This window comes from Dryas octopetala, chromosome 3 (assembly GCF_963921425.1).
Source record: "Dryas octopetala chromosome 3, drDryOcto1.1, whole genome shotgun sequence".
NCBI lineage: Eukaryota > Viridiplantae > Streptophyta > Magnoliopsida > Rosales > Rosaceae > Dryas > Dryas octopetala.
In genome coordinates, this window is record NC_141368.1 from 22,120,497 (window position 1) to 22,147,859 (window position 27,363).

Consider the following 27,363-nt stretch of genomic DNA (forward strand, 5'->3'; position numbering starts at 1 on the left):
TAATTTATGTTTCTATGTGGTTTTAATTTCATTGACTTAACTTGAATTTATTTTGAGTTTTAAATTTTAAATGTCTCTCAAATAATCATTTATATTAATTAAATACACGTATCTTGGATTTTATAAATTTCACAATCAAGTAAGATTTTAGCATGCTTGCATACATGACTTCATGTCAAAAGTACGTACTATGATTTGAAATGACGTATTTAGTTTTCAACTTGGTTATGGAAAGTTTGTTTATATTTTGTATTCTTCGTCTCAATGTTCATTTATACTTGTTGCGGGATATTACAATTTGAGATAATGTGTTTTTGATTAATGAATTTGCTAAAGAGAGCTTTGGAAGAAAAATGAAAGATTTGAGTTTGTTTTAAATGTATTTGCTAATTTATCTTGGCTTTCAAACCACTCGCATTGTTACCCTCTCAAATTGTCGGATTGGTATGGTAAACTATTTAATCTGTGGTGTGCTTTATCATATATGTATGTTTTGAAACAAATTTTGGATTTTGTACATGCAATCTCTGCATATTTATTAGAAAAACTTGTGACCAAAACCCACACAGCATACTCAAGGCTTCTAAACAAGCAAGACATTTGATTGAAATTAATTAACTTTTGGGTTATATATGCTTTCATGAAATCAAAGCATCATGTTTGTACATTCGGACATTTGTATTGTGATTGAAGTAAGACAAACGAAACAAAGCCACAAGTGACATGATTTTCGAGCTCACGCAGCCCACCATGTCTATCAAGATAGCCAACAAGGGCATTGGGAAGATGAAATTGCCAAGCAAGAATTCTCAGATAGGATTGAATCAGGAAAGTGGTTAATTTTCTCACTTCTCAGAATTTTGCGTGCATGACTGCACATGATGAATATATATTTTTGGTGGTAAAGAACCTATGCATGTGATTGATTTGTGCAGCTACATGATTCAATTTACTTCTTTTTCGGAAAATTAAAAAGATGAAATTACATGCATTTATGATTGAAAGGCATTTGGTATAAGGTTGAATATAGCATGAAACACGGAAGATATACTTTCTTGTTGCCAAAATTAGAATTGGTGTCTTACCACCTAAATATGCACATGCAAGATAGGGAGTGAATAAAAAGCTAATTGAAATTTAAGCTCTGTTTTTATTCTTGATTTAATATTTGACGAAATCTACTTGTATGGTTTTGAAATTAAGCATGGTGAAGAAAGATAGGAGAAGAAAAACTGATGCTATGGAAGCATGCACTAGAGTCAGTGTGAGGTGGCTCCCCGGCCAAGAAATAAAAAATACACAAGGGCTTCGAAGGGCATATTATGTTCTTATGGAGTGCATTTTTTGGTGTTTATATATATATAAATGTATATGAAGGAAATTAAATTGCTTTGATTGATCTAATGTAGCAATACTTTGCTACAATAGCATAGTCATTAGATGCAGGTTACGACAATTATTCCAAGAACTGACCGAGAAGGTCTGGAAATAATTCGAGAGATTGACAGCACTCTTACAGACAAAAATGAAGCATGCATATAACGAAAAAGTTGCAGCTAGCTTTACAAGGAGCAAGGCATGGAGGCATGGTGTCAAGGCACCTCCTCTCGGGTCAATGCCTCCGTATATACCAGATAAGAATTTTCTATATTCTAATCATTGATTGTGCTATATAAATGTGCCGAATATCAATTATTGCATTCATAGCCTGAGTATTTCAATTTCTCTGGTATCTAATGGAAAAGTTGATGCATTTCTCGTTACAGTTTGAATAGGTCAGGTTTTGATATTGTATAAGGTTAATAAAAATGTTTAAAGGCTTTATTAGAAACCTAAACCACATTGGCGAGAATGGATAAAACACTCGGAATAAAGAACAAAGTGTTAGATTGAAATTAAGATTTCCGAATTTTTGCATCAATGAACTCTGATATATATGAGTCTCATATGATTTTGATAATATCTTACTTGGTCTTAATGACAAAAAATAAATTGCAGGAAGTAAGTTACATGGTTTACAGCTAGGGAAATATCAGATGTTTGTATTTTGTATTTGGGTACTTTACAACTCACAGGGTCGATGGTAAAACTAAACAGTAGTTGGGTACGGTTTTCATAAAATGTATGGCTGGACAGGGGGCATACCTGTGATTGTGAAACTATGGTTGAGGAAGAATCAAATTAAGCAAATAGCCGAAGCGCATCCCAAATAGCTCATATGGTGGGATCGGCCAAAATCTCAACAAACTAGATGGAAAATATAGTAGCTAAGAATTTCTTATCCTATTCTCTCAAAAAATTGAATGATATTTGATTATTTTGCATAGACAGGAATCTAAGATATTGGATTAATTATCGAATTGATATTACATGATTGATTGATTAATTATTGGATTAATTATCGGATTGGTATAACATGCCTTGATTAATTAAATTGCATGAAAGGCCGAGACTGAGACCGAGTTTGATCGTATTATGAAAACACATATTATCTTACAAACATTTTGACCTACACTTCAGGTTAAGTGGCATGGAAATGTTTGATAGGAAGGTTGATAAAATGACTGTATTACCCTACAACATTTGGGCCCTCACTTCAGGCTAAGTGGTATGGGAGATGATCGTTTGGAAAGGTTGATTAATAAAACTTATTTTGATCGTACAAAAAGAGAAAAAGACATATTTCAATGACATTTCGGGTTTAATGTCACGAGAAATATGCAAGGAATTAAGAAAGATATATTTCAATGACATTTTGGGTTTAATGTCAAGGGAAATATACAAGAAAGGGAAACATACAAGAAAGACATATTTTAATGACATTTCAGGTCAAGTGTCACAGAAAATATGCAAGGAATGACAAGTCAGAATTAACGAACGATAAAAATAAACAAAACATACATCTTTATTTATTATTCAAAGAGGAATGGCAACTTCGAGAGGTGAGAGGCTCACCTTCGAAGAGGAAAACAACTTTGGGAGGCAAGAAGTTCACCTTCGAAAAAAAGCAAAACATGAAATAAACAAAAATTGTCCTACACCTTAAGGGGTGACACGAAGAAAGGTTAAAGATCGATTTCAAAGGCTAGAGAACACCCTTGAAAAAAAGGAAAATAGGGACATGAAGAGCTTCGAACAGTTCACTGACCGAATTATTTACGAAGGAAGCATCGAGAGGAGTTAGATACAAAGGGTATCGATTGAAGAAATCGGTCCGAGTCCGAGTCCAAACAAATGATGTACATGCTCAAAGGCTAGGGAGCAAGCTTGAGAAGGTACTCGTTTATTACCTTTTTATTCACGAATCATTTTGTACTCATTTGTAATTTTCTCTCTCCGTACTTGAGAGTGTGTACGAAGAGAGAAAAAAGGGGCATTGTGAGATCCAAAATAATCACATGGGCCAAACACCACAAATTAGGCTAGTATAAATCGGAATAAACCATTTTGGGCCATAAAAGGCTATGCCAAACCAGTTGGGCTGGACAAGGGATGAAATAAGTCAAGCCCAAAACTATAGACCACTTAAATTGACACATAACTATTTTATGAGGGGATAGAGAAATCCCACTACAGCAGCCACATCCCACAAAAATCTCCACTAAGGCCATGATTAAAAGGCAAGGGAAGTGGAGAGACGTGGAGTGGGATGGAGGAAGAATAAGGCATGATGAAGCCTATAAATACCAACATGATGAACAATCAAAGGGGATTTGAAGGAATTTTTCTAACTTAAGCATCGAAGTGTTTTTGGCAGGTACACCCCCCAACGGATTTCGCGGACGACGATTGAAGATGGAATTTGGGCTGCTCAAAATCATCAGAAAATTTTATTGTTGACAAATTGTCTAATCGGAGAAATTATGCCCCAACATAGTGTATATAAAATATGCAACAACACAACTAAAGGCTGTATTCCCATTTTGATCTTTCAAGACCAAGTCCTCTTTGTTTAACAATTTCATCAACTTCTCCACAATGTAAACATGTCCTGCTCCAACAGCAACATGAACAACAGTCTGCCTCCCACTTATGATACTGGCACGTAAAATACAAGGATCATTATCTATGATTATTTTAGCTATTTTCTAGTCACCTCTATTTGTAGCATGGAATAGGAGCACGCGTTCCCTAGTATACTTTTGTCCTGATTCCACTATATGTAACACAAGATATCCATGGACCAACATTAATAACAAGAAATCTATCGTGCTTCCATCTCTAGAGATGATAGTGATATGAAAATGATAGGATTAGGGTTTAGAATTTAGGATTTGCAGCTCTAGCACCAAGTTCTAGAGACTATATACCCTAAGCCGATCTTAAACAAAATCCAAAAAATTAATTCAATTAAGGCTTTAATTTTCATTGAGTTATATTTAGAGTTTGTTCTAATAAGATTTAATTTGACTTGTTGTAACACGAAATCTCCAAGTAGCTAAACTTAGAAAACGATGGGTCCTGTAAACACAAGAAAAACCTTCAGAGGTATGGTGACACCGGTGTCGGTCAAAGGCTCCCTGACGGTCAAGTTAGAAAACAAGATCAATTATCAATTCAGAGCATTGGCTTAGAGCTTTGAAATTACCTCCCTTTATGTGATCTTATGAGAGTCTATTTATAGGGGATGATTTAATCCCTATGGCCTTAGGATTGTAAGTTGGTTAGACTTGTAATCACCGGGAAGTATAATTCATATTGGATTGACTCATGTACTTGAATCCTTGTTTGGAGAGGATTCAAGCCATTTAATTCGTATGGACGTTGGTTTCCTAGTAGAACAAGGAGTTCTTAATTAGGTCCCATTAGTCACGGGTGGTATGGAAATACCTTCGTGAGCTCGCACTTGGATGCCTTCATGAGCTTTGGATGCATACCGGATGTATCCACGAGCTCGGATAGGTCCCTAGGCACGGATGGATCCATGAGTTCGGATGTATCCCCATGTTCGGATGCATCCGACTCCCTAAGTGAGTGTGAGGGTAGTTATCCTTTGCTCTATATTTAATGGATCCTTCAACTTGTGGTGATTTATACCTCCAGTCCCTTTGCATGCATGTTGTTGGAGAACGTCCATAACTTGTAGGTCTTTCAAAACATAGGTCGTATTCTTCTAACACCATGGGTCCTATATTTTCATGCCTTTTCCAATGTACCCATGAGAATGGATAGGTCCCCTCATTTTTCTATGAGAATGGGTAGGTCTCATGCTAGAATAAACCATGGTCCTATGCTAGAATATTTTATGGTCCCACATGACTTGTTGGGGGGGGGGGTGTATGGGCCTCGGGTTTACTAAACTAGGGGCTTTTTAATTAAAAGCCCTTAAATTAATTGATAGTTGAAAGCCTTAAAATTAATAGCTAGTTCAAAATCTTCAAGAGAACAGTTTTTAGGTTTAGTTGAATGTTGTCCTCTTGTATATAAAATGATGTGTTATCGGTATAAAGGAAATCAATTCATTGAGTACATTCGATCATTTTTAAAAGAGAAAAAAAAAAAAAAAGTCATTTACTTTGAAACTTTTTTCATTATTTCAAAAGAACTGAGTTTTATTAATTGTGTGTGTGTGTGAGAGAGAGAGAGAGAGAGAGAGAGAGAGAGAGAGAGAAGAGAGAGAGAGAGAGAGAGAGAAAGAGAGAGAGAGAGAGAGCATACGAGGATCGTCTAGGGGCGTTGTTATACAAGGAGCTGAAACCATGGGTGAAGAGGGCAAGATAGCATCTTTATCGCATATCTCAGATGCATCGTCTTGTTGAGAGTTGAAATGTTTTGCTGCCATTTCTTCGGATAACATACATACCATTAAAGAAACAAGTCAGTTCTTGTAAGAATTCCCACTTAAGTGGAATTACCATTCAATATAGATTGCAATATTCAAAGTAATTTCAGTTTTTTTTTTTTTTATAAATTTTGGCAAAGTAATCATACTTATCCTGGAAACAAGGTCAACCTTGGGAGAAATTATTTTGTATAACCGATATATTGATACGTGGTATAACCAGTCTGTGTTATAGTATGAATGAATGTTATTAATACTATACCTTACTAATATAAATACATCGTCCAATAATACTCTTATACGTTGGTTCGGTTATACCACGTGGCGGTATATCGGTTATACCCTATAATTTTTCTAATCTTGGATATAGCCCAATGAGGTCACCATCTCCATCCCTCAAAATAAATATTTTTCAATTATAAAGCACAAGTAGAAAGGAGTGTAAGAAATTAACCTATGAATCAGTGAGATAACACTGTCCGCACAAAGTTTATGCTTATATATTGATCACGAGATGAACAGAAGCAAAAGAATATTTAAGAAGCAAAGGAAAAATGGATGAAGAAGAAGAAAGAAATGAAGCTCTTAGATTGATTAATGAGATGAAGTTACTGAGAATGAGAAATACACAAAGCTTATATCAAGAGCCAGCTAAAACCAACGAAACAGACTAACAAGACTAACAACAATTCCAACTAACTCATTCCTTTCTAACTGAGTAATCCTTTTAACAACTAGAGCCACTAGAATTCTGACAGCTGTATACTTAACATCCCCCCTCAACCTCAGCAAGGGGACCAAGTCTGAGGTTGCCATGACACAGGATTACTAGCAAGAATTGTGTGCTCCACTTCTTCAACCTTGCTTTCAATCAACATTACTACACTCCTGACCAACAATTTTCCTTGCTTTCAATCAACATTACTACACTCCTGACCAACAATTTTTTACACTACAAGAATCACTACCACACAATCCACTACAACTACAATTCCTTTGCAACTTCAATCAACTTCAACTTTTTTATTTTGTTTTTTTATTTTTTACAACTCTTTTGCAAGACAACTTCAACTTCAACTTTTTATTTTTGTTTTTATTTTTTACAACTCCTTTGCAAGACAACTTCAACTTTTTTATTTTGTTTTTACTTTTTTTACAACTCCTTTGCAAGACAACTTCAAGAAACCACCACATGACAACTACAACTTCAACTTCAACTACAACTTAGAACCCAATCAACTACAACTCAGAATCCAATATGCTTGACTCCCAAGCCTTCACCATTTCCAACTGTAATCTTCTCACCAGGTTCAAAAGGTTCAGCCATTGTGAGATTGGTAAGATCAGCTGTCATATGATGAGTAGCTCCTGTATCTGCAATCCAAACATCTTCAGTTGCAAAACCAACATTGGCCTGAGCAGTAAGAGCATTCAAAGTCTGAGGTGGTGCTGAGCTTTGATATGCATAGTTGTATCGATTAAAGCAATCTAAAGCCACATGACCTCTTTTGCCACAAATTTGGCATTCCACAACAGAGGAAGCAGTATTCTGAGATGTCCTATCCCTATCAAAGCAGTTCACAGCAGTGTGTCCTCTCCTAGAACAAATCTGACACTCAGGAACTTGTCTACTCCCATTGTTCCAATTATTGACATTAGTGTTACCCCAATTGATATGCTTACCACCATTTCCTCCAGAATTCCAACCTCTACCACCATTAGAATTGAATTTGCCACCACTAGTATAACCTCCACCACCAGTATTATAACTTCCACCACTGTTATTATAACCTCCAGAATACCCATTACTCAAATGACTGCCATAACCACCATCTCTATGAGAACCATTCCCTGTAGAATTCCCAGAATTACTAGTACCAGTATGAGAACCACCAGAACCAAGAGTAGTATGATCAGTGTGACCATTAGAACCGTCAGTGTAACCTAATTTAGGCACTGGAAGTTTGGCAACCATAGCAGATATTGTGTGATTAGAAACCAAGGCAAGAGAAAGCTTTTTATTAATGTCTTGTTCAGCAGCAAGAAGTTGAGATCGAAACTCCTTCATAGACATAGAGCCCTGATGACCACGCAGTACAGCTTTCACGGGATCAAATTCATCAGGGAGACCATTTAAGGCAACTACATAAGCATCATCATCTGTAACCTGCACCCCCACAGCAGCTAATTGAGCCCTGACATGTTTAATTTTCAGTAAAAACCTCTCAACACTATCAGCACCTTTCTGCAAGGTTTGAAAGTCAGTCTTGAGTTGCATAATGGTTGCTCGAGAATCAGTGTTATACCTCTCCCTAACATTTATCCAAGCTTCATGAGCAGAAGAACAGTCTAAGATGTATTCCATAGACTCTTCAGTAACAGATGCCATCAACAAACTAGTCAAAGCCTTGTCTGTCTGATCCCATTCAGTAAAAGCTCTATTAACCTCCAGTGTACTAATACCATTCTCATCCAGGACAAATTCTGGTGGACAAACAATTGACCCATCTAAATATCCAAACATTCCATGACCTCCTAATACTGTTTTTACTTGAAAACTCCATTTGAGGTAATTAGAATCATTCAACCTCAAGGTCAGAAAAGGAAACAAACCATGAACTCTACTTGCAATCGACATGGCTACAGATCTATTCCAACAACAATCTCACAACACTTACAACAATATTTCAACACTCCAACACTCCTGAAAACTCAACACTTCAAGAAAATGCACAATACTTCAAGAAACATCAATACGGTCAAGAATTTATCAGAAATTGACACAACCAGGATCAATCACAGCAACAAAGAACAATATGATCCCAAATCAGAACAATTACTTGAACAAAACAAGAACATACTCCAAGAAATCACACTTCTCTGATCAATTAACAAAGACAAGAAGAGAGACACAATACCCAACGACGAACGATAACACAGACGACGAAGTTCGCAATCACAATTTAAAGAACTCAAAAAATCCAAAGTACAACCCACATTGCGAAAAGAACCAAGCACTGAACAAATTGCAAAATCAGTAGACGAAGCACAACACCTTTACTACGCTGCAGAAACCAGAGACGATCGGATGATCGGAGAAGACAATCGGAGAAGATCAGACGATCAGACCCATGGACTCACGGACGAAGAGGAAAAATGAACAAAAAGGAAGACGAAGACAAAAATGAAGTCGAAGCTAGCAGCAAAAGCAAAAAGCAAAGGGAAGTTCAAGACCCATGGACCAAAAGCGTGAGCCAGGGGCTCTGATACCATGATCACGAGATGAACAGAAGCAAAAGAATATTTAAGAAGCAAAGGAAAAATGGATGAAGAAGAAGAAAGAAATGAAGCTCTTAGATTGATTAATGAGATGAAATTACTGAGAATGAGAAATACACAAAGCTTATATCAAGAGCCAGCTAAAACCAACGAAACAGACTAACAAGACTAACAACAATTCCAACTAACTCATTCCTTTCTAACTGAGTAATCCTTTTAACAACTAGAGCCACTAGAATTCTGACAGCTGTATACTTAACATATATATGACATGCCTAGAATAATAGAAACATAGAAAGAGATTTATATATATGTCTAAAATTACGTACTTATATTAACTCATTGTTAGAATATTAGTACAGTTTCTAGTTTGTATCTAAAATACAAATTTCAATAAATAATTAATCATGAATGTAGAAGTACTTATACACAGTAAAGCTTTGGTTACTAAGTCTTTTTTTTTTTTTTTTTGCCAATAGCGTTGGTTACTAAAGTCAATTATAAATAGTACATGGAAATTTTCATTCGAAACTCACTTTGCTTCACTTGGAAGCATTTCTTGAGGAAGTACCTATTAGTACTATCTCAAGAAGCACTTCTAAATACTTTTGTCACCAGAAAGACACTTATTCATATTTCTATTTTAAAGCTATGAAAACTGCTTTTTTATCATTTCGATTTTGGCTCTGCCAGAAACTCCCAAACAGGCCTTAGTAAAACACTTATTCTGACCATTTTTCCTTAATCTAAACACAGTTAGGATTAGTTAGTAATTTTTGCTGGCTACTGATTTTTGTTATTTATTTCTAGAGACTTATTGAACCGGGTGAAACCGAACCAACCTGCAATGAAGGCCGCTAAAATTAAAATAAAAACTTACATAGTATGCATTCCTCAAACAAACTGATGACCAACTTAAAAGTATTGCGCATAAAACTAGTATTTTCATTAGACCACCATGAGACATACACTCTCATTGCACCAGTTAATATATTTATTAAATAAATGCCTAATATCAATAAATATAGAAACTATAAATGCTTAAATTGGTCCTCCTAGTTTAAATTTTTCCAATTTAGTACTTGTATTTTATGTCGTTTGCAATTTTAGGACATTTTACACATAGCATGAAATCGTTTCTAAAATTGAAACCAACGGCTTGTTTAGACTCGAGAGTTTTATTCAAGAATGATTGAAAATTATGTATGTAACATTGAATTCGATTTTCAAACGAGAATTCAACAAAAAAAATCTCAAACCTAAAGTTCAAACAGAAAAATGTAAACCTAAAATTCTCAAGAAAATAAACACGAAAATTAAACTCGAGACTTTTATTCAAGAATGACTGAAATTATGTATGTAGCATTGAATTCGATTTTCAAACAAGAATTCAACAAAAAAAATCTCAAACTTAAAGTTCAAACAAAAAAAATGTAAACCTCAAATCCTCAAGAATATAAACACGAAAATTAAAATTGAGATCAGGATCCAAAAAATTCAAATTCTCCTATTTTGGGTTCAATTTAAAGAAGGGACAAATCCAAATCTATGGTGGATTTTAGAGGCGCATTTGAAATCCTACCACCACTCTCTCTCCACCGGCACCACCACTAACAACCACCGCCCCCCCGATCTCCATGATCCGTGTTTTATTTTCTAAAATATAAAGACAAAGTGTAATTGCTGGGGTTTGAGCTCCCAACCTCATACAAACAAATAAAATTCTCAACCATTTAAGCTAGACATGAGTTTGTGTGTAACTGTCTATTTTTAGATATTTATTCTATATTGTTGAATCTATATATGAAAATAAAAATCACATTTCATGTTTTTTATTTTTAGTCATTAGTGTAAATTCCTAAACTCTCAAACAATAAGAAAAATTCTTAAATTGAAATCCTTTATGATATTCTCACATTTAAATTTTTTTATCCAAACAACAAAATTTCAAATATATAGATTGAAATATATTCAAATCCAAATCGGTGAATCCAAACGGCGCTTACGAAATGAGCCATCAAGCCTAACTTCATTGGACTTTTCATGTTGTCTGCTTTCATCATGCATGACAAATCTTATAAAATATATGAATTTTGTGGCATATTTATTTCGTTGCGTATGGGTAGGGGCATCTATACATGTTTAAGATATTACATCCACCTATAACATGTCGATTAGGTACACCTACTGCAAATATTATACACATATTTATTAGTGATAAGATAAGAACGGTAAGAATAATAGCATATATAACGATGACCTCTATGTGTGATCAAAGAGGGCAATATAATATATCAAAGAGGACAATACTCGGATCCACGTACACCGATGAAATCGTTGCACGTGACATTTTTTATTGGAAAACTACATAAACCCAAAAAAAACGCCAACAGAAAAGGCCCAAACTACTCCTTATTAGAGGAGAGTCCAAACTACGCCAACAGATATATTTTTGTCTTTGTTCCGGAACTCTCCAATACTTTGGACAATAAACTATGAATGTCTGAAAGAGAGACTCTGACCCGACAAAATGCATGAATATAATAATATTCCCTTAACAAGCATGGCTCTGGCCACTGGATGCTCTTATGAGCAGAATTAATATTCCCTAAACAAAAAAGCCAAACTGCAGGTCTTGGCCGGTGAGTCCATCCTTCACTTTGATGCTTGCTTAAGAAAAAACAACACAGAATACCACTATACTAATATTTTAGTTTATTATGTGTAAAGATGTATTAGCTGTTGTAATAAATGTTGGTTTAAAGAGCTTTTATTTTTTATTTTAGAAAAATCCAAAAAGTAACAATTTTATTTGCTAGGTCACTTAATGGTAAGCACGAGTAAGTCCTATTAATGGTTTTTTTTAGAAGGAAAATTTGACCCTTAAGACCTCTCTAACGTTATGGAAAAAAAAAAAAAGGGTCATTTAGATATTAGCCCATTAAATTATATTTTTAAGAGTCTAACACTACTAATATTTTTTTTTATAATAGCTAAAGCCCATATTTAAAATCTTGCTCCACGTAGAATAACAATATTCCATTAATTTTTTACTATTTACAAATTGTGCGTGCCATTATGTAATTAATGTTTGTTTTTAAAATCCATAAACTTAATGGATTTATTAAAACACTTAATCCCTTATATATATATGTCTTCTCCTTTAATCAAATAAAGAAGAATTGTCTGTAGGTTATATTTATTTGTTAGTGTAGATGATTTGATTTCATGTAGGTTCTTTAATTGTTATAGATTATTTCTTTGATTGTAATTAAGAATATATGTAGGTTCATTATACTGTAGGTTCACTATAGATATATATATATATATATATTCTTACAAGACAAGTACATTGTAGTATATTTTGTAATTGTTGGTTTCTTATTCATATTTATAATTTAATTGGTTGTAAGTTTCTTATTTCATATTTCTAATTTAATTGTGTAGGTTCTTTATTAGTCTATTTTATATATGTTAGTATTTATAAATAAATTATTTGGAGTTTGTTTCTGTTCGACCGGCCACCACCTTAAATAAATTTCATTTTTTATTTTTCAAGGTCATTTGTTCCGAAAGTAATTATTGCGGTTATTTATTATTGTAAAATCACTATTATTAACATTAAATGCACCAAAATTTAAGGAGCAATAATAACTATTTTCAAAAATAAATAGTCAAACAATGAAGAAAACATCTAACATGTAGCATGAGAGCATAAAAGAGATTTACAAAATCTGAATTTAAGAAAATGTTGACTAGAAAATATAAATATAGAAAATGGATAAGTTGGAAACTAATCAAAGGGTATAATATAACACATGAAAAAAAGAAGACATGGGTTTTAATTGGATAAATATGAGCTAGTTAATTAAGGTGGTTTTCCTAATTTACTAAAAAAAATATCATTACACTAATAAATAGTGTAAACCATATGGCTTTTAATATGATATGTTAATATCGTTCCATATGAAGAGGCCAAACGAGGACGCAAATTCAAATTATAGTGTTTTTAAATTTTTTTGTCAAAAAAACTAGTCTTTCTCAAGTTTGTGCATATATGGTAAATGTATACGACCGGAGTTAAACAAAAAATAAAAAGAAACCTAAATATTTCAAAATGATGGTTTGATTTGAATCAGCATCAAGAACCAAAATAAAGAAATCTTGCAAAAGCCAGAAGAAGAAAAACTCACGGGAAGATCTGAGAGATGAAGCAGGTAAGCTGAAGCAGATGACAGTGCCCTAAGCCAGCCTGTAGACCGTCAGGAAGAGCTGAAGAGAATGCCTTTGGGATACAGGTAACCTTAATCCTTATAAATATACACTCGCAGTACTTGAATGTTATGAAACTCTGAAGAGCTGAAGAGCTGAAGTGAAGCAGGTTATGAAACTCTGCCTCTGGGATACGATAACCTTAATCCTTATAAATATACACTCGCAGTACTTGAATGTTATATAACAACTTGACAATTTCTTTAATTAAAGAAATGAATCAACACTCAAAAGAGTTGAAAGAGATTAAGGATTGATCAAAAGAAATCAAGAACGGCAAAAACAAAAACAAAAAATACAAGAGCTATCACCAGATTTTTAAAACACTGAGGATTATTATTATTATTATTATTTTAGAAAATAGGAGAAATTGAGAGATGATGCGGAACCTGACAGTTGTGAACGTTGAGAGTTATCAGAAGTGTTGCCCCCCATTAATTCCACCCTTAACGCAGAGCTCACTTTTGTCTTCCTAGCTAGTTCCTACCCTATATGCAAACGGAGAGATGATGAAATGAAATGAAGACATGCTATTATTGAGAGGAAGACATATAATATTGTTGAGACATATTATATAAGTTATATTAATATTGTTGCATTAATATAACTTATATAATATGTCTCAACAATATTAGGGCCCGTCTGGTAACGTTTTACAGAACAATTTTCTAAAAATTGTATTGTAAAATGAAAATGACAAATTAAATTTTGCATTCTCAAAATATGAGAAAGCGTCTGGTAGCGTAATTGAAAAAAAATTATATAAAACAAAAATAATGAAAACACATTTGATATTAACCAATTATTACAATCAAATAATTATATTCACAAAAGATATTAATTATAAATTATTATTAATCAATTTCATAAAATATATAATTAAAAAGAAGAGAAGTTTTTATAAAACCCAACCCACCTCGGCCGGCGCGACTACTTTGGAGGTGGAAAAGTTGTTGGTGGCCGTATTATTAATGGAGACAACACTGCAAGCACCTATGATCTAGTTGAACATATGTATTTTCTCTATGTAAAAGTTGTTAAGGTTCGTGAGCTTCCTGCCATGGATGTTACGGAGAGTCTTGATCTGTTTATTGGAGCGGGAATTGGAAACTATAGAGGGATTGCAAAGTATATATTTTGAAAGATGGGAAGAGAGAGAGAAAAAAAATAGAGAAATAGAGGAGAGATGAAGAGAGATGGGTGAGGTGGGCAGCGGCAGGGGGTAGGGCTGCCGCCGGAGGTGGGTCTGGCTAGGTGGGGAGGAGGTGCATATCACTTTTTTTTTTTTTTTTCAATTGTAATTTTTTTTTATTTGTATCTGTGTTATCTATGTTTTCTAAATTTACTGAAAACACCATTTAGTCGTTTTCTGAATTTACACTGTAAACTAGAAATTCTATTTTGTGTTTTTCAAAAACTGTGTCATTTTTTGAATTTGTAAAATGAAAAATCGTATTGTAAAACGTTACCAAACGCACCCTTATATTCTTGACGATGGAACTCGTTAAGGCTGTCAAACGCTGCCTTAATGAGTATTGATATATGGTCACTCATCCAGTCATCCTCTTGGGCTGTGATTGGAAGCTTCCTTGTTATTTAATGAATCAGGGCACAAGATATTAGCTCATAGTGGAGGCCATGGGTGAACACCTTGTAATTTAGGCTAATGGGCCTTCCTTTCAACACGGTCAAAAGAATTTAGCTCAAACATATAAGTAGGTTTTCAATGTTAGTATATTTTTTATACTTGTGTTTGATATTGCGGCCCCTCCAGCCTTAGAATTCTCAGGTTTCCCGCCTGTGTTCTTCCTTCGGTTCTTGATGATGGAACTTGGTTCAACTCAGTTCTCAATGATGGAACTCAGTTCAATCTCTTGTTGATGGAATTAGTTAAACTCTCCGGTTGCGTCATTAATTAATTGAACTCAAAGCTCTGTTTTTTTTGTTTTTTTTTTTTTTCTGTGAGAAAAACTCGTATTTTTTTTTTTTTTTTGAGAGAAGATGCGGAAACTGACAGTTGAAATAATTCGATTCCAAATCAAATACAATTGCCACCTTACAAATGGTTTTGAAAAGAAACGGCCCAGTACTAGTACTGGTTGTAAACCTGTTTATGTTATATAATGGGACCAATTAAATATTGATTTTCAAAATACCAATCAATACCAAAACATATAATGATTGAGGTTCGAATTTTAATTTCCAACCACCACAATAAAATAAACAGTTAATTAGAAATAGGTCCAATTTTAGAGGGTCATTCAGACTAAAATCATATAGAAAATATAGACTAAGATTTGTACTTAGTCTAAAAAATGGACTTTTTAAAAATTTTGACTCATATTATCTCTTAAAATTAAGATAATTAATATGAATTAATTTTAAAAATTATGAAAGATAAATTCCTTTAGGAAATTTTTTAATTAAAACATTCAAAATTATCTAGTTTTTATGTTTTATAATTTAAAATAATAAAAGATAATATCCGTTTAAATTATACAAATATAAAAAAAATGCATTAACCCACAAAATAAAAAATAATCAAACAAGTAAGAAAAAAAGTATTTATAGGTACATTTCAATTGTACTAATATGACATAACGACCCTCAGATTTCACCCTGAAACTCGGAGGGGAACTATGGGATCCAAAGTGAAGGAAAATCCTACCGAAAATTCGGTAGAACTTCCCCTAAAAATGGACTAACCCCAAAATTTATAAAACCTGTAAAAACACTTCTAAAAACATCAGCAGCCTCTACCACACCCAAAAAGGGTCTCAGACCCGTCAGAATACAATTTAGACAGAAGTCTCCAAGTTGGTTATCAAAATCATTAATACAAAATATGTTACGCTAAGAAACTAGAAAATTAAACGAAGTGAAAGATCGGCCTACAATATCCAAGGGAGAAAATGAAAGGTATGCCTCGACGTATAATGGTGCGACCTCCACCACCGCTATTACCTGGGGGGAAAAAGATTTAAAACAAACAGAGAAATTGTGAGACAAACTCAGTGAGTGGACAATTTTATGGAAATGAAATCAAAGGTTAATTATCTTTTCAAAAAACTCTTTAGAACCACGTTTAACTCTAAAATCTCACGTCACTCTTTGAAATCCCCCAGTTTAAACAATTTTCATAAAACCATTTCGTAACGTCATTTCAAATTCAGTAAATCTTTCTTGCTGCATAGGAAATCTAAAAAATATGAAGTATGGAGAAATCTCGAAAAGATACAATGCAAAACGAAATAAATAATCATTATATATATGCGTCTTAAAATCAAATCATTCAACTGGATATTTAGTTTTTTGAAAGATATCATACTGAACTAAAATCTCATGCTGGAAATCAACCTTGAAGAAATAATAAAATTCTGAAACTGAAACCAACAACTTCAAACTTCGTTCGTCCAAAATAAATATTCAATAGTCAAAAAAAAAAAACAATAAAACTGCTCAGGCTGAAAAAATATCCAATTTGAACTGAAAATGAATATCAATTGAAAACATCTTTGTAAACTGATATCTCAAAACACTGATAATAAAAACCTCACACCATAATTGTACCCAAATAATCTTGGCCATACACTTGTGCAGAATCCTGTATTGCATAGGCAGACAAATATCCTGGCCATACACACGTGCGGAGTAATCTTCATACACATGCAGACAAACTTGGTCATACATGCACGCAGAGCTACCCCTAAAGGGCGAGGCATCCCGACACACGGCCCAAAACCTATATGTGTGCTAAGATGGGTACCAAAAACCTATCTGTATATGTACCTATGGGTAAGAGTACTAATATGGCGGTTTGAAAACCACTCTACAACTTTCTAAAATCATTCTTGTAAATAGATAAAGTCTACAAATTACGATTTCTTAAGCTTTTCACAAATCCTCAAATCATGCATTTAATAAATCGTCTCAAAATAATATAGCTCTTAAAACTATGAAATCAAATGCCAAGCCAAAACATTATAAATTCATATGCTCATCTCATGAATCCAAATAAAAAAAAAACTTTCAATGGTTGACGCTAAAACCATATTTAAAATATTATCTTTCACATAAAAATAAATCTCAAATAGGTACTTCAAAACTCATTATAGAATATTATTGTATAACTCATTAAAGTAAGAATAAATCTCAAATTCAATTCTCAATAGATTAAATTGGAAAAATAATCATTTGGAAACCATAGACCTTTTAATATCAAAATCAAACTCACCATTCAACAAATCCAAGAAAGGCTGAAGGCAACAAGTAAGAATTTAAATCATGAAACTTCATAAAAACATTTATAAAACAAAGTCCACTCACAGTATTTTTTGAGCTATGCTCAACCCCTTTTTCGGAACACGTTTCCAATTCACAAACCCTCACTTGTTAGCCACTAACGATAATCAAGAGATGAAGCTTCATCCACCTAACACAAAAGTGCCACTAACTTTAATAGTCGACAATATGAGTGTCGATTGAAATTGCGTGAAACAACCGAAGTGTCCCTATGTACTATTCAAAAGTCTAGAATTTGTCTCAAGTTAACTTCATTCAATACCAAACAAGCATGATTACTAAGTCACCCAATTATCAATCCAATTCTAAGATAAACATAAATGATATAAACAAAACCAATTTGATATAAACAAATCCTCACCAAATAATTATTTAAACCACCTCGTCAAATCAATTCCCGACCAATCACATAATCAAGCTTTCCAAATATCCTTCCTCGCTTTCCCTATCTTTTGCGATTCGGTTTAATATTCTGATAACCCATCTACACTGAAATTGGAATCCTCAAGTAAACCCAACTTGTCAAAACAACCAAATGTCACAATTGATTCCCAATGGTCTCACATAAAATAATACAAGCTAAAAGCGGTCAAAAATGGAGTCGACCGCCACCCATGGTGGCTGTCTGACCCTAAGAAACACACAACATTCACCAAGAACGTACCCGGGGCTGAAAATTGGCTTTTGGGATCCTAGGGAGGCTGAACTACTAGGAAATTACTCCACCCGCCGCCACAAGCGACAGTGGCAGCAGCGGCAACACCTGCATAACTTGGATGAAAAACAATTTACTTCCAACTCATAGTCATAACTGCCCAAATCAAGGTGAACCCGAAATGGGTTATAGACCCAAAAATCCAACTTCACAAATTACCCAAAATTGACAAGCAATACCTTAGGGGAATGGAAGCCCATTATGAGGGGGAGAAAAACTCACCCATCGATTTTGTGATCGGAGCTCGGTGGTGGCCGAAATCGGCAAAAGAAACCGGCGGCTGACTTGGTTTTTTCTGAGCTGTTTCTGCACACAGGGGGCACCGGCCGGCAAAGGGAAAGGCTGGGGAGGATGGCAGGCACGACGGGGGCACATTGGTGGCCTTGCGCCGCCGGGGAGATGGCCGAAGAGCTGCCTCCGTGGTGGGGCTGTGCGCACACAGAGGAGGGAAGAGAGAGAGAACTGTCAGGGAGAGAAAGACCAGGGGAGGAGAGAGAGAGAGAGAGAGAGAGAGAGAGAGAGAGAGAGAGAGAGAGAGTGTGTGAGAGAAGGAAGGGGCTGAGGTGGTGGCATCGCCACCTCCTGGCTGGACGACGAGGGAGGGAGGCCGGAGAGAGAGGGAGCTCCAGGAAAGGTCGGGGGGAGAGAGAGAGAGAGAGAGAGAGAGAGAGAGAGAGAGAGAGAGAGAGAGAGAGAGAGAGAGAGAGAGAGAGAGAGAGAGAGCGAGAGATATCCCATTAAAAAAAAAAAAATCTGATTTTGGGTTTTTAAAACCCAATTTGTCAGTTTACAAAATTGCCCCTCGCTTCAAACGCCCATATCTCTCAAACCGTAACTCAAATCAACGCGTGCTACATGTCTATGAAATCGTGGGCTCAAAACTTATCCAACAAGCACACACTACTACAAATACATCGATATACATCAGTGTTAAACTGATGTATAATCTTATTTTCAACCGATGTCTCCAGAGGCGATATCTAATGTACATCAGTTATACATCAATTTTTCACTGATGTCTAATATATGTTCTAATATCATATTTATTTTAAATTCGATATTAATGATGGACAACATACATCAGTTTATGAAATATCCGACGAGCAAAGTAAGTGAAACACATATGTTATATATATAGATCATCATAAAGTATTGTGGAACTGATATGATTGACTACATTACACATCAGTTTTTGAATTTAATTTGATATAATACAGTCAAGTAAGTCAAGTATATACATCGTGTTTAATTAGTAGACATCAGTTTTCATATTAAACTAATACGAAACTTGTCTATTGTATCAGTATTTTTTTTAAATATGATATGTACTATCTCTAAAATTACAGTTTTGTGCAATAACTGATATGTTTAAGTTTTTCCTACAAAAATAGTGACATGTGAAGTGTAGTATACATCAGTTTAATTTATAAACAAGTGATATAATTGATAATTGCAAGTACCTAAAGGTAAAGCCTGCTGGCAATTTCAAAATACCTATTTGCTTGCAATTTCACAATTCACTAATGCTTCCAAGTTAAAAATACCTTCTTTCCCACAATGTCATCATCCATACAATATGAAAATGAAAGTACTTGGTCAATTAAATAACCCAAAAGGGATTACACAATTTAAACTATCTAGCACATGTACTTAGCTACCCTATTTCTTCTTTTCAAGCACTTGGTATTCAAAAATATGCCACAATTCACAAAATATAGGCATGGCAGCAGCACTTGGACTAAACCAATTGTTCCTTTACAAAAAAATGGCATGGCAGCAGCACCTCATCAAAATTCCATAAGCATGCAGCAACCCTTCGTCTACAAATCTGCAATATTCCTTAACAAAATAATGGCATTTCAACTCTAGCTAGCTAAATTGATCTAAACAAAATATCAACAAAATATCAAGGGACCAAATGCCAACATGCATGTCTAAACATAATTCAAGTTCATAAATTCCCCCCACTCAACCCGAACCTCATCAATCTTTTCTTGGCTATAACTGGATCGCTTGGTTTTCTCTTTAGTGAACTGGAATGATAATTAAATAAATTACTAACATATATTGATGGAGGACAGAAGCATAGACTGCTGTCCAGCTGTAGTAATAGGGCAAAAACCACAATAGAAAGGAAAATCCAGCAATAACAGTAGAAAAGAGAGAGAATAAAGCTATAGAATCAAAGTTGGAAAGTAGATAGATGAGTTCTAGGGTTTAGGAACCCAAAAGCAACTCTCACATCAGAAATCTCTGAATAATATTATGCCAAAAACTGTCTATTACAACCTAAGCCTTAAGCTTATATAGGAAAACAATTTCCTCAATTGACTAGGAAAACAATAAACCTTAGCCAACTAGGAAAACATAAAGTAAAATTACCTTAAAGACCTAATGAAATAAGGAAACTAGACTCTAAATCCAGCTAGGAAATAAAAATTAAAAAGCTACTAAATAAAATAATAAGTCTTGGAACCCTAGGAGATGCTCCTGCATCATATATGTTATAAGTTAATCAAAACATGCAAGCTAAAACCAAATCCAAACAAGGCCTGCAGAAGCAAAGTCACAATTTGGGTTAAAATTAATACTAATTAATAAAGGGCCCCTACAAATCAATCAATGAGATAGCCAGTATATGCAATTCTTGCAAGCAATTTGATAGCTAGTCACATTTCTAATTCACATTGACTAATTCAATTCTCATGTACTAGCTAGTCACAAAGTCAGAATGGCTCACACAGGGTTCACAACTAAGTTTATGGCTTCTTATCCCAAAGTACAGCTCGGTTTCAGTAGGCAGCAACTCCAAACTCACATGCAAGTCCACCATGCTCTCAATCGATCCTAGCATGCATGTCACAAAGGTTTACCGTCTAGTTGGAAAACCCCCAACCATTGAAAAAACAAAATGGTAAGCAATACATCATACTCCCCAACCTGATATATTAACTTCTTAATACAGGAAAAACTACCAAACATTAAAAGGAAGGGGACATGCTCTGTAAATAAGGATGTCAAAGAAGTTATGACTCATTATAGTTATTAGCTCATCTAGGCTTGCATTTCTTATTCCATTATCTATTTTTCTTCCACATATTTGCAATTTTAAGCATTACATTTAAAAACACCATCTGAGTTTGCCCCAAAAAACAGGAAATAGTGCAAGTAGAAAATGGGAGCTACAGAACCAAAAATAGGCCAACTGAACACAAAGCTCAATCAACTAGTTTTTCCATTATCAATTGAATTATACATTCAGGAACCAAAAATATGACAAAAACCTGCAAATGGCCAGACCCCAAAAACCCTGCCTTCAATTTCTTTCTAATCTTATATCATATGTGTGTTAATGTTAATGCCCTGTTATGTTTAAGGGTTTTACTTCCTATGTCTATTTTGGTCTTTTGACATTACCTTAGGTTGATGTTGGCTAAGATTTACTTTTCCAATGTAACAGAGTCATAGGCTATTGACTTAAGAAACCAGATGAATTAAGAAAATGTGTGAAGCTGAATATTAGACTTAGCCCTATAATCTCTCTCTCTCTCTCTCTATATATATATATATGTCTCCTTCTTCTCTCACTTTCTCTCTTTTATTCGTCTGCATTGTGAGTGCTTCTGTGAGTGTGTGATTGATCAAGTGCAGGAGGCTTAAATAAACAAAGAATGTGAGGACCATTTAATTGACAAGGAGTCAGGGAATCTTTACCTTTTGATAGAATTCCTCTTACTAATCACCAAAATTTGCATTTACTGTCTGGGATATGGAATCTAGAGATGCAACAAATATAAGTCAATACTTGCACAAAAAAAGCATACTAGATTTGCTTATGAGGGTAATAATTCAGAAAAGCATTACATTCTGAACATTATTCAAGGAAAATGGAAAACTATTCAGCAAGATGTAGTTAAAATTGTTGAAAAAAAAAAAAGCATTTGATACGACATGAACAGTCGGAACACACACCAGAAGCTACAAGGCTAAAGCAAGACATAATTGTTCATGGAAAAGATTGTAGATAATACAACACAGGAAACTACATCTGATAAGCAACCAACATATCCATGAAGCAGCATATTCATATACCTACACCAAAAATCTCTTTATAAATCAATTGAAGCATACTTATGAATTAAAAACCTGAATCTCTCACAACCAATATGTTAAAGTTTATTATTATTTACTTATTAATTATTGAATAAGTTGGTGTCTGTTGTCCTATTCTTATGGGACTTAGTTGTTTGGTTGTTTCCTAGTCTGTAGGGATATCCCAGTAATGGTGAAAGTCTGTTAGTCATGGAACGTGTTGTTCCAAGTTATGTGCTAAGTCAGTTTTGTTTATTCTATTTTAAGTTGTTTTCAACTCAGTCAATAATAATCAATCAAGTTAAATCAATTTCAGTCTACTGTCTTTGAGTTTACATTTGGTATCAGAGCCACAGAGAGAAAAAGAAACAGAGGTCGTGTAGAAAGTCTTCACTGAGCAGCAGCTCTCTTCTACTCACTCTTGTATTGCAGCAGCAACTCTCATGGCATCAGAAACTTTTGTGCAACCTGCAATTCCTCGCTTTGATGGTCACTATGATCATTGGAGCATGTTAATGGAGAATTTCCTGAGATCCAAGGAGTATTGGACTTTGGTGGAAACCGGCATTCATGAACCAGGAAATGGAGCAGTGTTGACAGAAGTTCAACAAAAAAGTTTGGAAGAACAACGGCTGAAAGATTTAAAGGTGAAGAATTATCTTTTTCAAGCAATAGATCGTGCAATTCTAGAGACAATTCTTCAAAAAGACACTTCGAAGCAAATTTGGGACTCCATGAAAAAGAAGTACCAAGGCTCAACAAAGGTGAAACGTTCTGCATTGCAGACACTCCGAAGAGATTTTGAGGCTCTTCAAATGAAGCAGGGAGAGTCTGTCAATGACTATTTCTCCAGAACAATGGCAATTGCAAACAAGATGCGGATCCATGGCGACAAGATGGAAGATGTTACCATTGTTGAAAAGATTTTGCGGTCTATGACTCCAAAGTTTGATTATATTGTTTGCTCGATTGAAGAATCAAATGATGTTGATGAACTCTCAATTGATGAACTCCAAAGTTTCTTACTGGTACATGAACGGAAGATCACTCGCAGTACCATTGAGGAGCAAGCTCTGAAGGTCTCTACCAACTATGAATCCCCAACATCCAGAGGCTCAGGTCGGGGTCGAGGTCGAGGCCGAGGAAGGGGTAGAGGCAGAAGAAATAATGATGGCAACAGAGAAGGCAGACACAACAAGTCAGAAGATCACTCCACTCCTAATTCCCAAAGTAGAGGCAAAAGACATGATCAAGATTCAAGGTTCGATAAGTCAAACTGACAGGACCGCCCCCGGATTCCACCCTGAAACCCGGAGAGGTCCTGCGGGAATCCAAATTCAAGGAAAATCCTACCGAAAATTCGGCAGAACCTCCCCTGAAAATGGACTAACCTAGAAATTTCAAACCTGTTAAAAAGCACTTCTAACATATCAACCACCTCTACCACAACCAAATAATAATGTCTCAGACCCACAACAAGTAATACAATTCTAATCAGAGCATATCTAATCCACTATACAATCATATCTCATTTTATTTATTACAAGGAAAACCTTGATCTTATTATACCAATAAGCTGGAGATGAATAACTCGAATGCCTCGACGTGGTACGGTCCGACCTCAGTGATCGCTATTACCTGGGGGAAACATAAAAATAACACGTGAGAAAACTCTCAGTGAGTGGACAAAATAAACTTCAAAACCTTTCATTTGAAAACCACTTTACAAAACTGCTCGGGCTGAAAAATATCCAATTTGAACTGAAAATGAATATCATTTGAAAACATCTTTGTAATGAACTCTTTCACAACTTAACAAACCTTACATCATGAACATAATTCCAACAAAAAGTTTCTATATAACAATTTCAACTTGAAATTCCTTTTAATCAAAGAAAATAATAGGAAGTAATAGAAATGCTGTATCTTATAAAATTTCTAGCTAAAACCTCTTTTGAGTCTTGAACTGATAGAAAATAACTAAAAATATTTTTATCTAATAAATTTTTTAGTAAAAACGTTGGCCATATAAGCACCCAATTTACAGGCTCCACATTGGTACCGTACAAGACCGTCGCACCAAGTGGACCGTCTACATAACCTTCCACCCGCACCGTCGAAACGCCGTCATGCGAGTGGACTTAGGGTGTCCCTTGTACCGTCGAATCGCCGTCATACAAGTGGACATACGGTGGCCCTTGTACCGTCGAATCGCCGTCATACAATAAGCCAAAGTGTCATACGTGCACGTAGATTGCCCTTCCACCCGCACCGTCGCAACGCCGTCATGCAAGTGGACTTAGGATGTCCCTTGTACCGTCGAATCGCCGTCATACAAGTGGACATACGGTGGCCCTTGTACCGTCGAATCGCCGTCGTACAACAAGCCAAAGTGTCGTATGTGCACGTAGACTACCCCCAAAGGGCGAGGCATCCCGGCACACGGCCCAAAGACCTATTTGTATTTGTACCTGTGGGTGAGGGTACTTATATGGCGATTTGAAAATCGCTCTGCCATTTTCTAAAACCATTCTTGTAAATAGATAAAATCAACGATTTCTTAAGCTTTTCACAAATCCTCAAATCATGCAATTAATAAATCGTCTCAAAATAATATAATTCTTAAAACCAGGAAATCAAATGTCAAGCCCAAACATTATAAATTTATATGCTCATCTCATGAATCCAAATAAAACTCAAGGCAACAAATAAGAGTTTAATTTTTGAAACTTCATAAAAACATTTATAAAACTAAGTCCACTCACAGTGAGAAAAATCTAATTTAATAGTCGAGAAAACTAGTGTCAATTGAAATTGCATGAAACAACCGAAGTGTCCCTCTGTACTGTTCGAAAGTCTAAAATTTGTCTCAAGTTAACTTAATTCAATACCAAACAAGCATGATACCAAGTCACCCAATTATCAATCCAATTCACTGTGATAGCCGATTAATCTCATAATTAAGCTCTTCAAATAATTTAGATCCTTCAATCATTAAAAACCAATTAACCCAAGTCAAATCTAATCCAGTCGATCCACTCATAAAACAGAAATGTCTCAAATTTAGACAAATAGAAATTATACTTTTCTCGTGTATCATATCCTTCGCGACTCGGTTTATGATTCCGTTAAAGGTTGAGATCCTCAAGTATACCCAACCTATCCAAACAACCAAATGTCACAATTATTTCCGAAGTTCTCACAACTTGTCCAATTTCACAACATTCAACCGATAAACCAAAATCGGTTCAATAACTGTCGGAAATTTTGCAATTCCAGCCCACAAATCAACTCACAATCAATATATTCTCCAATTAACTAACCCAATTTCCATTTAGCGGCCGTATGGTCTCGGAGTGGCCGAACTTCGACACTGCCGCCACTTCTGCCGGCTATCGAAAACTAATTTTTAACCTAATCACAATATATCAACTTAATTCTAACTCCAATAGGCTCATTGAACTTAAGAAAGACTAAAAAACATTAAAGGGAGTCCAAACCAGCCACCACACGCGGCGAGGCTCGCTGTGCCCGTTAGTGGCTGAGTTGGGTTTTCAATTCTTAACATAATTGGGCCAATCCAACCCAACCAATGCGTAGAGGAGAGAGAGAGAGAGAGTCAAGATTGATACCTGAATCATGGCAATCGGCCGCAGGAGTCGTCGGAGAAGGGAAAGGAGCCGTCGGCTTTAAATCGTCGATTCTCAGTCGTGGGTTATCTTCGGTGTGAAAGGAGGGTACCACCTTGCTCGGAATGTCGAGCGGAAGCGACTGGTTGTTCTCCGGCATCCCAACTCCGCCGGGATCGACGAATCTCCGCCGAAGTCCCAAATCGGGTTGGCTCTGGTTTCGGGTTTTCTGCTGGGTTTCTAGGGAGGAGAGACGCCGGGAAGGAGAGAGAAGGACGGCGAGTAGCTGGGTGGAGGTCTCGCCGCCTCCGGTCGCCGGGCGAGGGAGTCCTTGCCGGAGAAGATGATCGGCCAGAGAGAGAAAAGAGAATTCGGGGGGGGGGGGGGGGGTGTGTGTGCGTGAGTCTGTGTGTCCCCCAGAGAGAGAGAGAGAGAGAGATAGGTAATTTAAATACAAATTTGGGTCTTTCTAGAACAATCTATGTAACGCAAAAGTCTAAAATGCCCCCATGCTTTGTTCGTCTGTAAAATTCAAACCGTAACTCCGTTTTACGCGTGCTTCGTGTCTACGAACTCGTGGACTCGAGACCTATCCAACGTGCTCAAAGTCAAAGATGAAAGCCCACTAATTTTAAAAGTCAACTTTGAGGTCAAGTCTAATTTAAAACGAAAGTTTAAAAATAAATCCTAAACATTTATTTCTCAAAAACTCCCAAAGTAATTTAAAAAAATTTCCAAGGTCGCGTAAAACTAAACTTCCTTGAAACCCTTTTGAAACCAAAGTTAAATAAAAATTTAAACTTCTAGTGAAATTTGGGTCGGGTCGTTACACAAACATTGAATGCTACAGATGCCACAGGTATGGCCACTATCGTTCTGAGTGTCGAACAAATTTGAACAAAGATAAAGGTGAAAAGGCAAATTTTATAGAAAAAAAAGATGAAGCTACTCTTTTGATGGTTTGCCAAACTATTGAAAACACTCACCATGATGTGTGGTATATAGACACAGGTTGCAGTAACCACATGTGTGGTAATAAGTCAGCATTTTCTGATTTGGATGAGTCTTGTCGCACCACTGTAAGATTTGAAGATAATTCTGCAATTTCTGTCATGGGCAAGGGCAATATTAAAATTCGGGCCAAAGATAACACTTCTCAAACTATATCTAGTGTTTTCTTTGTTCCGGATTTGAAAAGCAATCTGTTGAGTGTGGGGCAGCTTCAAGAAAAAGGCTATGTGATCAATATTCAAGCAGGAACATGTCAAATCCATGATCCAAAGAAGGGGCTT

At 35.4% G+C, this 27,363-nt stretch overlaps 1 long non-coding RNA gene across 1 annotated transcript; it reads right to left on the reverse strand.

Annotated features, from left to right (window-relative positions):
• Positions 1–20,601: 20,601 nt before the first annotated feature.
• Positions 20,602–26,433, reverse strand: LOC147291806 (uncharacterized). Its single transcript, XR_015121415.1, has 4 exons — positions 26,075–26,433; positions 24,012–24,080; positions 22,065–22,126; positions 20,602–21,197 (listed from the first exon to the last, which is right to left on the reverse strand). It is a non-coding gene; the product is annotated as an uncharacterized LOC147291806 (long non-coding RNA).
• Positions 26,434–27,363: the final 930 nt, after the last annotated feature.